Genomic DNA, 6,139 nt, shown 5'->3' with positions numbered 1-6,139 from the left:
AAACTACTAACGGGGGCAGCTTCAGCATGAACCCCATAAGTCCCAGACAACGCTGAAAAGGAAGAGGTCAGCAACTTTAAGTGTAAGTGAGCAGAGGGCTGGGGACAGGGTTGTCAGTTTCCAGGTTGTGACAATGCATCCAGGGGGCACTCCGTGCCTCCAGGAAGCTGGCTCTGGCACAGTGAGAGGCAGCAGCAGAAACAGAACCACGTGGGGGCTCGTGGGACTGAGGTTTCTGTAGTTAGTTTTGGCACAGGCGAACTGTAAAACTGTGTTTTTACTGAGGCGTAATTTACCGGCAGTGAATCTTACCCCCGGAACATTTAGTTCTGGGGTTCTGACAAAAACCTACGGTCGTGTACCCACAGCCCCGTGGCCTTCCTGGGCCTGGTCTCTGACTTTCTGTTGGTAAATCCATGTGATCATTTGCATGCTGAGTTAGTCTGCTGTTAATCCTTAGTCGATGACAAAATATCACAGACCAGGTGGCTTCTAAACAACAGAATTCTCTGTGACTCACAGTTCTAGACCCTGTGGGGAGCAGGGGGATCCAAGGCCAAGGCGCATCTGGTTCAGTTCTTGGTGGAAGCCGCTTCCTGGCTTACAGACGGTGCCTTCTCACCTGCTCCCAGGCATCCAGGAGGCGGGGAGGAGGAAGGGGAGAAAAGAGAAGAGAGAGGGAAACAGGGGAGCATCTTCCTCTTATGAGGCCACAGTCCCACCAGATCGGGGCTCCTCCCCGATGACCTCATTTAACCCTAAAGCCCTGTCACCAATCACAGTCTAGATCACACTGCAGGCTGGGCTTCCATGTGGGAGTTTGGAGGAGACACAGTTTAGCTCAGGGCATGTGGATTTTACCTGGTTGTAAAGCAATGTAAGCAAATCTGATGTATTTAGCTCACGATTTTAATTAGACAGAAGTATTTGATTAAAGTTTGTAACCAATATCTGACTACGGGGGAAACAGTATTGGTTCGTTTCTTCTGTTCAGATTCATTGATTGTTTCCAGTAGTTAGGGGAACGCACTGAATAGATTTGTAAGATTAGTGAACTGATCATTAGGTAAAGCAGAGTGGAACAAGACCTCTTGTCCACTTGCAGATGCCCCTCCAGGGTCGGCAGTCTCCACCACAGAACAAGTGGCCAAGGAGCCTTTGGAGGGGATTTCAGCCACAGGACATGGTTGCAGAGTGACTTGGTGTCAAGGGAATGCATATCTCTGCTATCCTGCTCTCTGTTGTATGAGCATCATCTATTCCCCAGGCCAAGGGTTGGGGAGGGGCACGAGTGTCCCAACATGAATGTCTCTGAGAGGCCACTACAGAGGTCCTCAGCTCCAAGGCTTGCTCCTGATTAGCAAGGATCTGGGGAAAACTTCAAGTCACCAAGAAAAGGGAAAGACAAAGAGATAGGAAATAAGGGTTGAGGTAGAGATTTTGGAACAATAAAGGAAGGAGCAGAAGGAAAGGACAGCACAGGTCACCAACGCAAGAAGAGCCTCAGGGGATGGACTTGAAAACTCTTATCATCCTGGAGGAGAAGGGGCACAGGAGCAGGCAGCAGGCTGGAGGGACAGTGCCAGGAGACATCTGCACAGTCAGAGAAGGAAAGCAGAGAGAGAGCAGTCCTGGCTCCAGGGACACCTCGTGAACAGAAGAGCACCTGAGCTCTGTGCTGAGAGGTACAGACCTTGCAGAGGCGTCTACAAGGCTCATCTCAGACCCTCGTCCTCCTGAACTAATAGGGTGCTGGCTGGCTGCAGAGCACCCCAGAGCCTATGGAGGAAGGTCCCAAGCTAGAGATACTGTCACATGCAGACGTCCACTGTCTCTCCTACACTAAAGGCAGCAAGGCTGTCACGGCTCTGCAGGAGCTTGGAACATGTGTCATCTTTAGGATAGTCCTTCAGACACTGTTATGACACAGAGTTTGCCTTGGGTCTCAGAGAAGACTGTGGACTTGACTTTTCAGCAAGGCTGGAACTGTTCGGACTTTGGCAACTCTTAGAAATGGACTAAATTAATTTTTCATAATGAGGTGGACATGAACCTTTTGGAGACCGTAGGTGGAATGTTATGGTTTAGATGCAAAATGTCCCCGCAAAAGTCTCCCGCTCAGAGGTGGGACTGATAGAGGAGTGGGGTCACTGAGGATGTGCCCTGGAGGGTGTTCTCAATCCCAACCCCGCTCTTCTCCCTCTGCCTCCTGGTCACCATGAGGTGAGCGACTGTCTTCAATGGGGGTCCTTCCACCATGTTATTATTTCTTGGAGCCAGGTAACTACGGATGAATCCACATAAATGGTGAGCCAGATAAACCTCTCCTCCTTTAAACTGTAGGTGCCTTTGTGTCACAGCAGGAAAGCTGACTAATCCAGAGGTGGTCCAGGTGACAGCATAAGGGCGTCAGAGCCAGAGCTCCACGTGGTGAGCTCTGGTGGAGCACTGACTCAGGTCCTGCAGGACAGTCTCCACGCCCCTGCAAGCCTTGCAAAAGCTTTAGAAATATTCTTGCAGGAGAAGCGTGCATGCCAGGCAGGAGCTGTTCATGATGCCTGGGCCCACGAACGCTCCATTTCTGGGGTTGGTTAATCTGATCCTACCGTCAAGAGTGTGCTATGGGCATGACTATGAGTGAACCCCTACTGTGCCTTCCTGTCAACCCCAGTGAGCAGAGATCCCTCCTAAGCCAGCCCTGCTCCCTCTCCACCTACAACGCTAATCATTATCCTGAATTCTGTGCTTATGAGCCCTTTAACTTTTCCCATACCTATCGTACACATAAAATGCTAAACAATATATGCTTTCATTTTGTTAGCTATGTAATCCTTTGCAATTTAGCTTTCTCTTGCCCAGTGTTATATTTCTAAGATTTCTCCATTTAGGTTATTTCCACCACTGCGTAAAATTCCACTGTACAACTATACCAAAAACATATTTACCCAGTCATCCATCAAACAGACATTTGGGCTATTTCCAGGTTTTTACTACTAAGAACGGTGTCCTGTGAATGTTCCAGTGCATTTCTCCTTGGGTCCATGTACAAATATTCTCTCAGCTTTAACTAGAAGTGAAGTTGTTGGGTTACACCACTTGTGGATGTGAAGATTTCCAAGACAAAGCCACATTATTTTCCCAAGTGCCTAGAGCAGTTTATGTACTTACCACCAAGGCGCAAGAGCTGGTTAATGCTCACGATCCCCAAATTCTGCCAGTCTTGCAGGAGCACAGGCTGAACATGCATTCTCTGGGGCACCCAAGAAGTCCAACACTTCTTCATGTGTACCTGTCACTCAGTCTTCCTCTGACATCATGATATTCTTGTTCTTGTCACCTGTCTGCCTAGTGATTTGTGGGGGTTCTTTATATATTCTGATACTAATCCTCTGCTGGAGTATGTTGAAGACAATATTTGCTTCCACTCAGGAGTGGAATTTTGGTAATTCCCTCTTTATGTTATTTTTTGGTAAGCAAAGTTTTTCATGTTATCATAGTGAAATTTATCAGTCTTCTATTTTATGGTCAACACTCCCAGAATCTTATTTAAGCAAAGCTTCCCAACACTGTGAGGACATAAAGATAATCTCCTACATTGTCTTCCTCAAGTGACTTTTATTTATGAGGTGAGGCAGAAATTCAATTTCATTTTTCCACATGAATAACGAATTGTCTTGGCAGCATCTATTAAACAAGCTCTTTTCCCCGAGTGGTCCTGCACTGCCATAAATCAGGTTTCCACGTCTGAGTGGGTCCGCCACTGGGCTTGTATTCTTTTGCCTTGGTCACGGTGTCTATCGCAGTCCTGATGCCCAGCGATCTTAATTACTGAGCGCCACATGCAGCAGGAGAGGGCTCACCGAGGCGGTGGATCGGGCCATGGGGCGAGGCTTCTGGGTCCTTTGGTTTTACCCTGTTGTTTTTCAAAACCCATACATTTATCATCTCACTGCTATAGATTTTGGGCCGATCCTTTCTTCTGGATAAAAAGTTTCCATCTAACTCTATTTTCCTAAGAGTTTTCATCATATGAATTTTTACTGGAGTCTTACAAATCTGAGTCAAGGTGGGAAGACTAAGAATTCAGCTCAGTAAATTTTCCAGTTTTGCAGCCCCTGAGACAAAATATTAGCAGGACCTTGGAAACCTCCTTGGGCCCACCTTCAGACGCGGCAGGGTGGCCTTTCACCGTGGAGGAGCTTTGCCTGTCTTGGGCTTTATGAGAACGAAACCCTACGCTGAGTCATTGTTAGGAATTACAGAGAAGCCTTTCTGTAGGACACACCCAGGATGGACCAGCTTGATCTAAAGAGCATATCACATCCGGCAGTTTGAGTTAACCCTAACTAACACTAACCCTAAGTGGCGATGCTGAGTTTCCTTATACATGTTGGCCGCTGTGTCCTCTCTGTTCCTTTTTTTTTTTTCCCAGTAGTCCTGGTAGATTGAATCCAGTAGTGTCCCACCACTGAGCTACATCTCAGCCCTTTCCATATTTCAGTCTGAGACAAGATCTTACTAAATTGCCCAGGAGGAACATGAACTTGTGGGATCCTCCTGCCTCAGTCTCCCTGAGTGCTGGGATTACAGGGACGCTCCACCACATCAGGGTGGGTGTCTGCTTTATTGGAATCATAGTTAAAGTTTCTCCATTTCCTCTTGAGCATCTGAGATGAATACACGGTTCTCAGATGAAGAAATACAAATGGCAAATAAATACATGAAAAAATATTCAGCATCACTGGTCATTAGAGAAATGCAAATTAAATCCACACTGAGATTCCATCTCACTCCTGAAAGAATGGCCAGGATCAAGAAAACCAACAACAACAAATGCTGGAGAGGCTGTGGGGAAAAAGGAACTCTCCTGCACTGTTGGTGGGAGTGTAGACTGGTGCAACCATTGTGGAGGTCAGTCTGGAGATTTCTCAGAAAGCTGGGATTGGAAGTCCCATTTGTTCCAGCTATTCCATTTCCGGGCATATTCCCAGAAGAACTGAAAACATCATACCACAGTGATATATGTGCACCTATGTTTATAGAAGCACAATTTGTAATAGCCAGATCTTGGAAACAACCCAAGTGTCCATCAACTGAGGAATGGATAAAAAAGCTATGGTATTTTTATACAGTGGAATACTACTCAGCTATAAAGAATGATCACATTGAGATATTTATAAATAAATGGGCACAGCTTGAGACCATACTCATAAGCAAAATAAATCAAACTCACATGTATAAATACCAAATAGTTTCCCTAGTGTAAGAAATGGTAAGAATACATAAAAGTATGTGGTAATCATGATTTCCCCATTATATTGCTTTGAAGCCTTATAATGTTTTCATTCATTAATTGGAATGGTTTTATTTTGGGTTGTTTGATTTTTTTGTCTGTGATTGTATGAACAGCTATTTTGAAGAAAAGAAGACATCATAATAGCTAGTGCTGATTTAATATCATCTTGTTTTGAAATCCCATCAAGCTTTTGTTCTTCTGTCTCCATTGGTTTTATCATGTTGTATCTTATTGGATTTTATTATATGTGATAGTATAAACAAAATTTTTTATAGGCAAGGGGATAATATAGAAACCATTATTCATTTTCTGTTAGTTGGTCCTGAATGCCCTGTAATACTTTTGTTCTCTCGAATGGTTTTACACTGTCTTTTTATGATTGATACAAGATACACTCAAATATTTCAAGGAAAGAGACACTATGGTAGCTACTGTTATGTTGGATTGTCTTGTGGTAAAACACTATGTTGCTTAAATTGTTCTGTTCGGACCTGTGTTGTTATGTCCTCTTTTATCTTAATCTCCTTTTTTTTAATAAAAAAAAAAAGAAAATGTAAAAAAAAGTTTGTCCATTTCCTCAGTGTTAGCCAGGTGCTAAGGCCAGGCGGGTGGGGGTTCTGAGCTCCAGAGAACAGGCTGGTTATGAAGCATGAACTGTGATATTTCACAGTGGTGCCTTTCCCTTCCAGTTGCCAGAAGCCAGGAGATTTTTCTCCGATACTCACAGCTATCGGCTGTGTGTGTGGCTGACCTGAGCTGAGCTCCAAGAAGTAAAATTCCCATGTGTGAGGGTGCCCCCGAGACAGGCTCCACAGACCACCCCCAGACCCCAACATGCTCCCC

The sequence above is a fragment of the Cavia porcellus genome, unplaced genomic scaffold (assembly GCF_034190915.1).
Source record: "Cavia porcellus strain 051 isolate PalLab524CR breed Dunkin Hartley unplaced genomic scaffold, mCavPor4.1 scaffold_23, whole genome shotgun sequence".
Taxonomy (NCBI): Eukaryota; Metazoa; Chordata; class Mammalia; order Rodentia; family Caviidae; genus Cavia; species Cavia porcellus.
The sequence above is the reverse complement of the archived record's forward strand: the minus strand, read 5'-3'. Positions refer to the sequence as shown.